Consider the following 7,925-nt stretch of genomic DNA (forward strand, 5'->3'; position numbering starts at 1 on the left):
ATTAATTGGAATTTCTTCCTGGGCTTTGATTGATTTAAGTTAATGATTAATATTAAGCCACTTGGCTTTAAGCAATTCAAAGTATGCCAAAGCTAGAAATTGGGTAAAAGAATCTAAATTTTAAGTTTTGGAGGAGGAATTGAATTGTGCAAATATCCAGTTAAGGGGGAAAATATCATCATAGTGCTGGAAAAGTATTTAAAATAAAATTTATTATACAACTTACACCAAGATAGTTTTGTGTACCTATTACTTCCATATGCAAGACTTTTCCTTCACAACTAATCAGTCTTTTTTAGGACTTTTCAACTCTGCACTATCACTGTGAAAACCTCATTTGCAATGGGTAGAGCTTGAAAGTTCTTGTGTGGCATTGACTCAATGGACTTGAGATGTATGGTGTTATGGATTGGTGACTTGACATCCTGAGTTCACTTACAAATTCTGATTTCCTTTTGCTGTCATAAATATGATGCATTGATGTCAGCATTCAGTAGCACAACAGATCATTCCTTGTGGAGTGGCCATTTCTGGGCCATGAACAATTCTTGGTCATATTTGTGGTTCAGTTAAAATGCCCTCTAAATGCCACATATCTTCTCCAGTTTGATCACGAAGAGATGAAGAGAAAAAAAATGAATCAAAAGTATCGACTGTATATTAATGTCACAAAGGAAATCTGAGAACTCTCTTTTAGATCTTCCACAAGGGAAGAGTCTTTTATTTACTGACCTCTTATTACTTAAATAGGGAATTGATTTGTTTAATTAATATTTTATAATTTCTCATGGCAAACAGGTACTAATAAAACTACCATGAGCATGGTTCATTACTTACTTGAGATTTATTTAGAGAAAGCATTGTCTAGCGAGGCACACCTACGTAAAAAGTTTGATGTAAGAAGAAATAATGAAAAAAACAAAATTTCATTGAAAATATGTGGACTCTTGTTGTAGAACAAACATTTTCATTAACTTTACTTCCCATAGTTAACAAACCCTATGCGGAACTTGAAGAAGAAATAGGTCAGAAAAAGAAGGAAACGATACGTGAGTCTTGTCCCTTCAACTCATTTGTTAAGAGAAAAATCTCTTTGAACATAAAAATGTACCGAATAATCCATTCAAAATGTTTAATAAGAACATATTCTTAAATTTATAACAGGAAATAAAATTGCTTGAGGAAGTCAAAGAATTCTAGACTGTGCCCCTTCACACCAACAGAAGAAGCATCGTCAGCAGCCTGATGTTTAAAAACTAAATACTTGAGCTGGAGCCAGGGGCTATGCTCACCAAATAACCAATAAAAGACAGTTGTAACTGCTGGGAAAATAAATTGCTTAGGGAAGCATGTGACAAAGGCAATTAAAAACACTTCTATTCCAACCATCAAAAATCCTGGCCCAGAAAAATGTGGAAACTGACTTCCTTGACTTTTAGAGAATGCAGTGGAAGGAGATTCTGCTAGAAAAGATTGCATCTTCCCCTGACATGGGCATTAAGAACCTTTCTCTTTTTCCTAGAGACGTATGTATGTGATGCTCTCTTGTGCTCTAAAGCTTGACTCAAATGTAGCTGCTAGCGAGGCGGATCTTTGCCTCTTGAGGCGCTCATGGACTCTGGCCTCTTCTAATTGCCCGGTGAAGTGCAGCATCAAGATCCTTGGGCATCAGCTAATGGCTCCTAAGTGCTGGAAGCAGGAGAGCTCGCACAGAATAAGCAGCAATCAGATATGGTGAGCAGATGGCTGCCCCGCATTGTGCGGGCCACTCCCAGGGACATCCTTCATCTAGTTTGTGCCAAAAGCCACGATGGCTCTATTAACACAGTGGCTTTTGTTTTGTTTTGTTTTTTTATTAGTTAAAAGGCTTTTGATATTTAACTGGAATTTTTGAGAGCTTGTAGCGGCACATTTGGTCCTGTTAGCAATCAGTCTTCTCAGTGTAAGATCCTTGATACCGAGTGCATCTCAATGTCCTGTTGCCTTTTCAGCCACTCACGTTGAGATTCAGCTGATGATTGGGTATAAGTGAGTGCCTGCAGTCAAGGAGAGCCTCACTCAACGAAACTACTGCTGTTGTGAAAGTATTAGGATTTGCGCTTTCCTATGACGTCAAAAGGCCACCAAGGTATGCTGTAGAAGGGGCGGGAGAGTGTATTTTTTCCCCCTTGTTTTAGTTTTACTATGGTATGCTTTTTCAATTGCAGTGCTGTGTATTTACACCGTAAGGCTTTACTTTCTCTCTACTTCTTTCCATGGCAATTTACATATAAATCGTGGTTTAAGGTGATCTGCTGGTAGCCCAATAGCGGAAGCAAAGTGCACTGGTGGATATTTTTGACTGAGGAGTGGAGGAAGCCCAGCCTTGGAGTAAAAGCTTAAACTAAGCTCTATTGTAGTCTGATGGGTTATCATGAGGAGTGAGGACAGGAACTCCTATAAGATTAGCCTGGGGTAAGTCAGACCTTGGGCCTAGGATTTATCTTTATAAAAATATATTTGATATTTCTGCTAAAAGCCTTTTGAGTCATTAGATTCACAGTGCCATTTGTTTTGCTTTTACTATAATTCATAAGAAGAATCATCTGGAGATGTGACTGACTCCTCACAAGACTCCAAGAAAAACAGAGGCCTCATGAACTGAATATGTTCTTTTGCTGCTAGACTTTCCAGGGTCCTACCAGTTTCAGGAAGTAGATTGTTAAAAAGTAATATGTGTGGTATGATCAGTAGGCATTCTTTTGCATTTCTCTTTTCTCAGTGAGGAAGAAACTCAATAATTTACAGAACAAAGAGAAACGGTGCATCTTGGGGAGATGCGTATTTATTCAGCCTTCCCCTTATGAGTCCTAGAGTTTGAACATAAATCTTTTAAAACACAAACCTATTCTTCCCAAGTAGACATTTGCATAACACCTTTCTTTTAACCTCCCAAGCCCAGTCTTCGAACAGGTCATCAGTTTGCTAATTGCTCGCCAAGACCTAGGTTTTAGTTATCTGATCCATCAACAGGCCTCTTCACACTTTATTTATCTTGTCAGTAAGTGACATTCTTGGTAATGAAAACAACAAATCTATTGATAGCCTCCCTCAATGGAGTAGAAGGCATCCTACATTAGCTCTGTCCTGGAAACCAGTCTATTCTATTACAATTGACCTTCTCTTGCTGATTACTACACAAATCATAGTCCTTTACCCACCTCCCCATCTATTAGAGTATTTCTCCTGCAGCCTTTCAATTGCCTGACTGCAGTTGGTAATTGGATTCATGTTTGAAGCACAGCACTATAAGGAAAAGCCTGGAATAATTCAAATGGAACACCCTGGCCTAAGGCTGAGACCATATGTTATGCTCAGATTTGTATCAGTGAAGCTTATTGCTTTAGCAACAAGGAAACCCATTCAAATGTCATAAAATTGTTTTATTTTAGAAGTTAATTTATCTAGAGCTGTCAATATAATGTCCACAAAATTGTAATCCTAGAGGGATGGGGAGATTACTTGATTTGTCCTGTCTCTCCTCCCAAATCTCATATTCTGTGAAAGTAGTTTTGAATTCTGTAATATAAAGATTAGAGACCAGCGAAAAGCCAATGAGTTGGCAGCTGTCCTTTCTTCAGCGCTTAATATATGCCTACGAGCATTCCAAGTTTGTATTGATCTCAAACTGATGAGTTATTTCTAGTCTATTATTAAAAGAGACAAATACTTCCTTAATAAATTTACTCTTCCTGACAGAAAAGGACATATATATTTAGAAACATATATAAAAGTGATTAAAAATAATAATAATAATAATAATAATAATAATAATAATAATAAAAGTGATTAAACACTTCCTTAAACTAGCATGTCCTTGATAGGCTGGTAGCGTCTTGCCAGACCTCATGGCTTGCCCCCTGCCTTATTGTGGATCTTAAAAAAGATTTTATAAATTCTGAAATGCTTGACAGAGTTTTATCTCCAGAGACAGAAAATTGCCTCTTTGGAGAAAAACCAGTTTCTTCAAATCACAAAATTATCATTTCATGTAATTGGGTTCTGTTATTAGCATTAGCCCTAGTGGTTTACATAAGTTCATATGAATTGCTCCAACAATACTTGACATAGTAGCGGATTATCCAAATACCCACCTTGCAACATCTTAGGGTGAAACTCATATGAAATATCTTATGTGTCTCATTTTGCAGGTAAATTCTACGATGCAAGCAGGAGCTTGAAAAAATTCAACAAAAAAGTTACAGAATCCTACCTCCTCTGACACAATTATAAAACACTTGTGTCTCACCATAAATACAGCCCATGGCAACAATTATCACTTACCGTGCAGATGGAGACAGTAAATGTGTCCATTCTTATTTATATATGACTTTGAAATGATTTTTATATTTTTATTTGAATATGGATATGACTGATTCATAATAAATCAAAACATTTCAAACAAATAATGACTCAAGTGTGTACCACTTCACAAAACTTCTAGTACATATGTCTAGGTGCCAGAAATATCTATAATTCCATAACAATGCTCAAGGGTTCAGCTACTACCTGCTGTCCACTTCATTCTGGGCACTGGGAAGCATCAGTTTCAAAGTAGAAAAGAGTTCACTTTTATTTTTCTAAGTCAATTTTTTTTCTGGCTTATAAGAATGACTTTTCATTCATAGCCTTTGAATGTCAGAGCTTAAACGTCTTCTGTTTCTAGGTTTGATACTCAATAAAACAAATATAAATTAATGAAAGTCTAAATTAACTAGACTTGATTATCTCAAAAGGGACATTTGAAGTAAAAACTGTCAGATAATTATAATACTAACCATTGCCCTCAGAAAACAGAGAAGCTACATGTTGCAATATATTTTCTAAAATGTTTACCAACGGTGCTTGGATGGTTCAATCGGTTAAGCGTCTGCCTTCCGCTCAGGTCCTGATCCCGGAGTCCTGGGATGGATCCCAGGTCAGCAGGGAGGAGCAGAGGGAGGAGCAGGCTCCCTCTGCTCATGCTCACGCACACTTTCTCTCTCTCTCTCTCACAGTTTCTCTTTCTCAAAGAAACAAACAAAATCTAAAAAAAAAGTGATTATCAAGAAGAAGATGACTTTAAAAAAGAGATAAGAGATAAAAAAAAAGAGAGGATGGGTATATTTACGACTTTGAAATTAATAGAATATTTTCTAGTTAATTTTTTTCCTGATATCAAAATTTTGGGACAAATGATTTGTATCAATAAAGCTTTGTCATCACTGAGATTTGATAGATGATGATAGATCATTTTTCTTTCAAAATAACTGATGTAACACAATCAAGATGCAAAGCTACCTTGTCCTGGCCCCAAGAAGAGCTATATGCTTTTCAGTTTCATGTATAACATTACGATGAAATAATCAGATCATCAGAAAATAATTACTTTCCAAGTCCATTCCACAGCCAACATCCCCACTTGCTACTCTATTATGATGTTGGGTATTACAAATTTGCATTGAATATAAAAAGCTCAATTCCTTATAAATATATTCAGTTAAATGGTACCTTAAATGTACATTTAATGAACACACTTATCCTTTCTTTTGTACTCCTAGGTATTTTAAACACCTAAAATTCTATATTGAATTTCACATATCAGATCCAGACTTGATGTTTTGTAGAATCTAGTGGAAAAGTAAGGTCCTTTGCACTGATCTCTTTTAAAATTAAATGCAGTTCACTCAACAAAATGCAAAACCATATGTTTCTCAGGACTTTAAACTCACAAATGAAGTCAGAATAAATCTTTAAATTTCAAAAATACATGTTACCTGTGGCTGAATTTTTAACAAGTTAAAAGCAATTTAGGGGGAAAAAAACCCTAACTGAAATCTAAGTTTTCCTCAACACTAAAAGCTTTGACGAGTGTTTAAATCTTTAGTGTCAAGTATCCAATAATTCTAAACTATTCCATATAATATTGCAGAAGTGTTAGATATTCACTGTCAGTATTTTCTGCTAATATATACAGCTTAAAACCTTCTTGTAATTCTTTTGGGCATCATACTTTACAAATGGAACTAATTTCCTTTTCTAGAATCTTCTACTTATAAAGTTGGGATTATTGTTTTCACTTTCCCTTTTGTCTGCAAATTCTTTGATTCAGAAATTCATAAAAATTTAGAGTGCTTTTTAAGAGATGAAATTTTCAACTTTCAGTAATTAAAAATAATGAGAGAGAAAAAGTGAGATGTAACTTTAATGAAGTTGCCACAAGATTTAGACCCAGCTTGAGAATTTGGAGTTTTGATATCTTACCACTGATCAAATATACCTTCTCTGGACATGTTATCTGATATATTTCTGCTCTTCCAAATCCTCATCTGTGAAATGGCCTAAAGAGGGAGAGGTTTTATTTCACTGGAACATTGTAAGAATAAGATGTCTGTAACATAGGGACTTTTGTCTATTTAAGCTTAAATAGTGTGCAGTTATGCTTCCCGGCAAGCAGGAAAACAAAAACACTATTGTGAGACAGAGAGTAGTGGAAAAATAGGAAGTGGCATTCACATAATATACAAATTGATGGTTTCAAACTTCATTTGGTGACAGGACTAATTAAGTCATGCTTTGGAGATTTAATGAAGTGAGAACTACTGAGGAAAATACAGATTAAAATATTCCTTATTTAGAGGAAGTCAAGAATGCAAAGGTAAACTATGACTCGCTTTGCATAATAAGTGATTGCATTAAGAAAAATAAGGAAAGCAAAAAAAAAAAAAAGAAAAGAAAAATAAGGAAAGCATAAAAGTAATCAAAGAATTGCCTACAAATACAAACTCAGTTTGAATTCTTCATTATAACTGACAGAATATACATAAATATGATCACTACAGCTCACAATTCTAAGTTTATACCACTGCTCTATTAGTGGCAGATTACTTAAATAGGAAGGACAATACTCAGGAGGTAATAAACCATGTCTGGAAAGCTAGTCCTAAAAGTGACAACCTATAAAATGATGATAGAAAAAAAAAAAATGAGGGTAGATGTTACACATGTATTGTGCTACTTGGCCACAGGTTAGTTCTTCCGTGTCAAATCTACCCTGAATTTGGTAAACATACATTATTTATTTATTCAACATACTAACTTACATAATATACTTGCTTTCACACAGCAAAATCATGTGTAATATATTTGTGACTTAAGAACAATGTCATAACAACAATCTTTCACAAGTATTCAATATTTACTGATGCTGTTAGTATTATAACACTTCAAGAAATGCCTTCTTATACAAAAACACTAATTCAAAGAGATACTTGCACCCCTTTGCTTACAGCAGCCAAATATGGAAGCAGTGCAAGTGTCCATCAATAGATGATGGATAAGGAAGATGGAATAATATTCAGCCACAAAAAAATAATGAAATCTTGCCATTTGCAATGACATGGTTGGATCTGTAGAGTACAATGAGAAGTGAAGTAAGTCAGGCAGAGAAAGACAAATACCATATTATTTCACTTATATGTAGAATTTAAGAAACAAAATAAATGAGCAAGTGAAAGAGACAAGCCAAGAAACAGAACTCTTAAATATTAAGACCAAACTGATGGTGACCAGAGGGGAGTTTGGTGGGGAGATGGGTGAAATAGGTGATGGGGATTAAGTAGAGCACTTGTGATGAGCACTGAGTGATGTGGAATTGTTAAATCACTATATTGTACACCTGAAACATTTAACACTGTATGTTAATGATACTGGAACAAAAATAAAATTTAAAAAAAGAAATGCCTTCTTATTCTGAGAAATGTGCCAGTTTATAAACTCTCAATAAAAGAGCATTTTGTAATGTATTAGTGTTTGAATTAAAAAGAATTACCCAATTTTCAAAACTCTGTAATATTTTGGGGTGAATTTTTTATCTTTATAAACCAGATATATAATTATATTAATTT

At 34.9% G+C, this 7,925-nt stretch overlaps 1 long non-coding RNA gene across 1 annotated transcript; it reads left to right on the forward strand.

The window, feature by feature from the left end:
* Positions 1-213: 213 nt before the first annotated feature.
* Positions 214-4,439, forward strand: LOC144305062 (uncharacterized). Its single transcript, XR_013372096.1, has 3 exons — positions 214-1,734; positions 1,992-2,128; positions 4,191-4,439. It is a non-coding gene; the product is annotated as an uncharacterized LOC144305062 (long non-coding RNA).
* The last annotated feature ends 3,486 nt before the right edge of the window (positions 4,440-7,925 follow it).

Source organism: Canis aureus, chromosome 35 (assembly GCF_053574225.1).
Source record: "Canis aureus isolate CA01 chromosome 35, VMU_Caureus_v.1.0, whole genome shotgun sequence".
Classification (NCBI taxonomy): domain Eukaryota; kingdom Metazoa; phylum Chordata; class Mammalia; order Carnivora; family Canidae; genus Canis; species Canis aureus.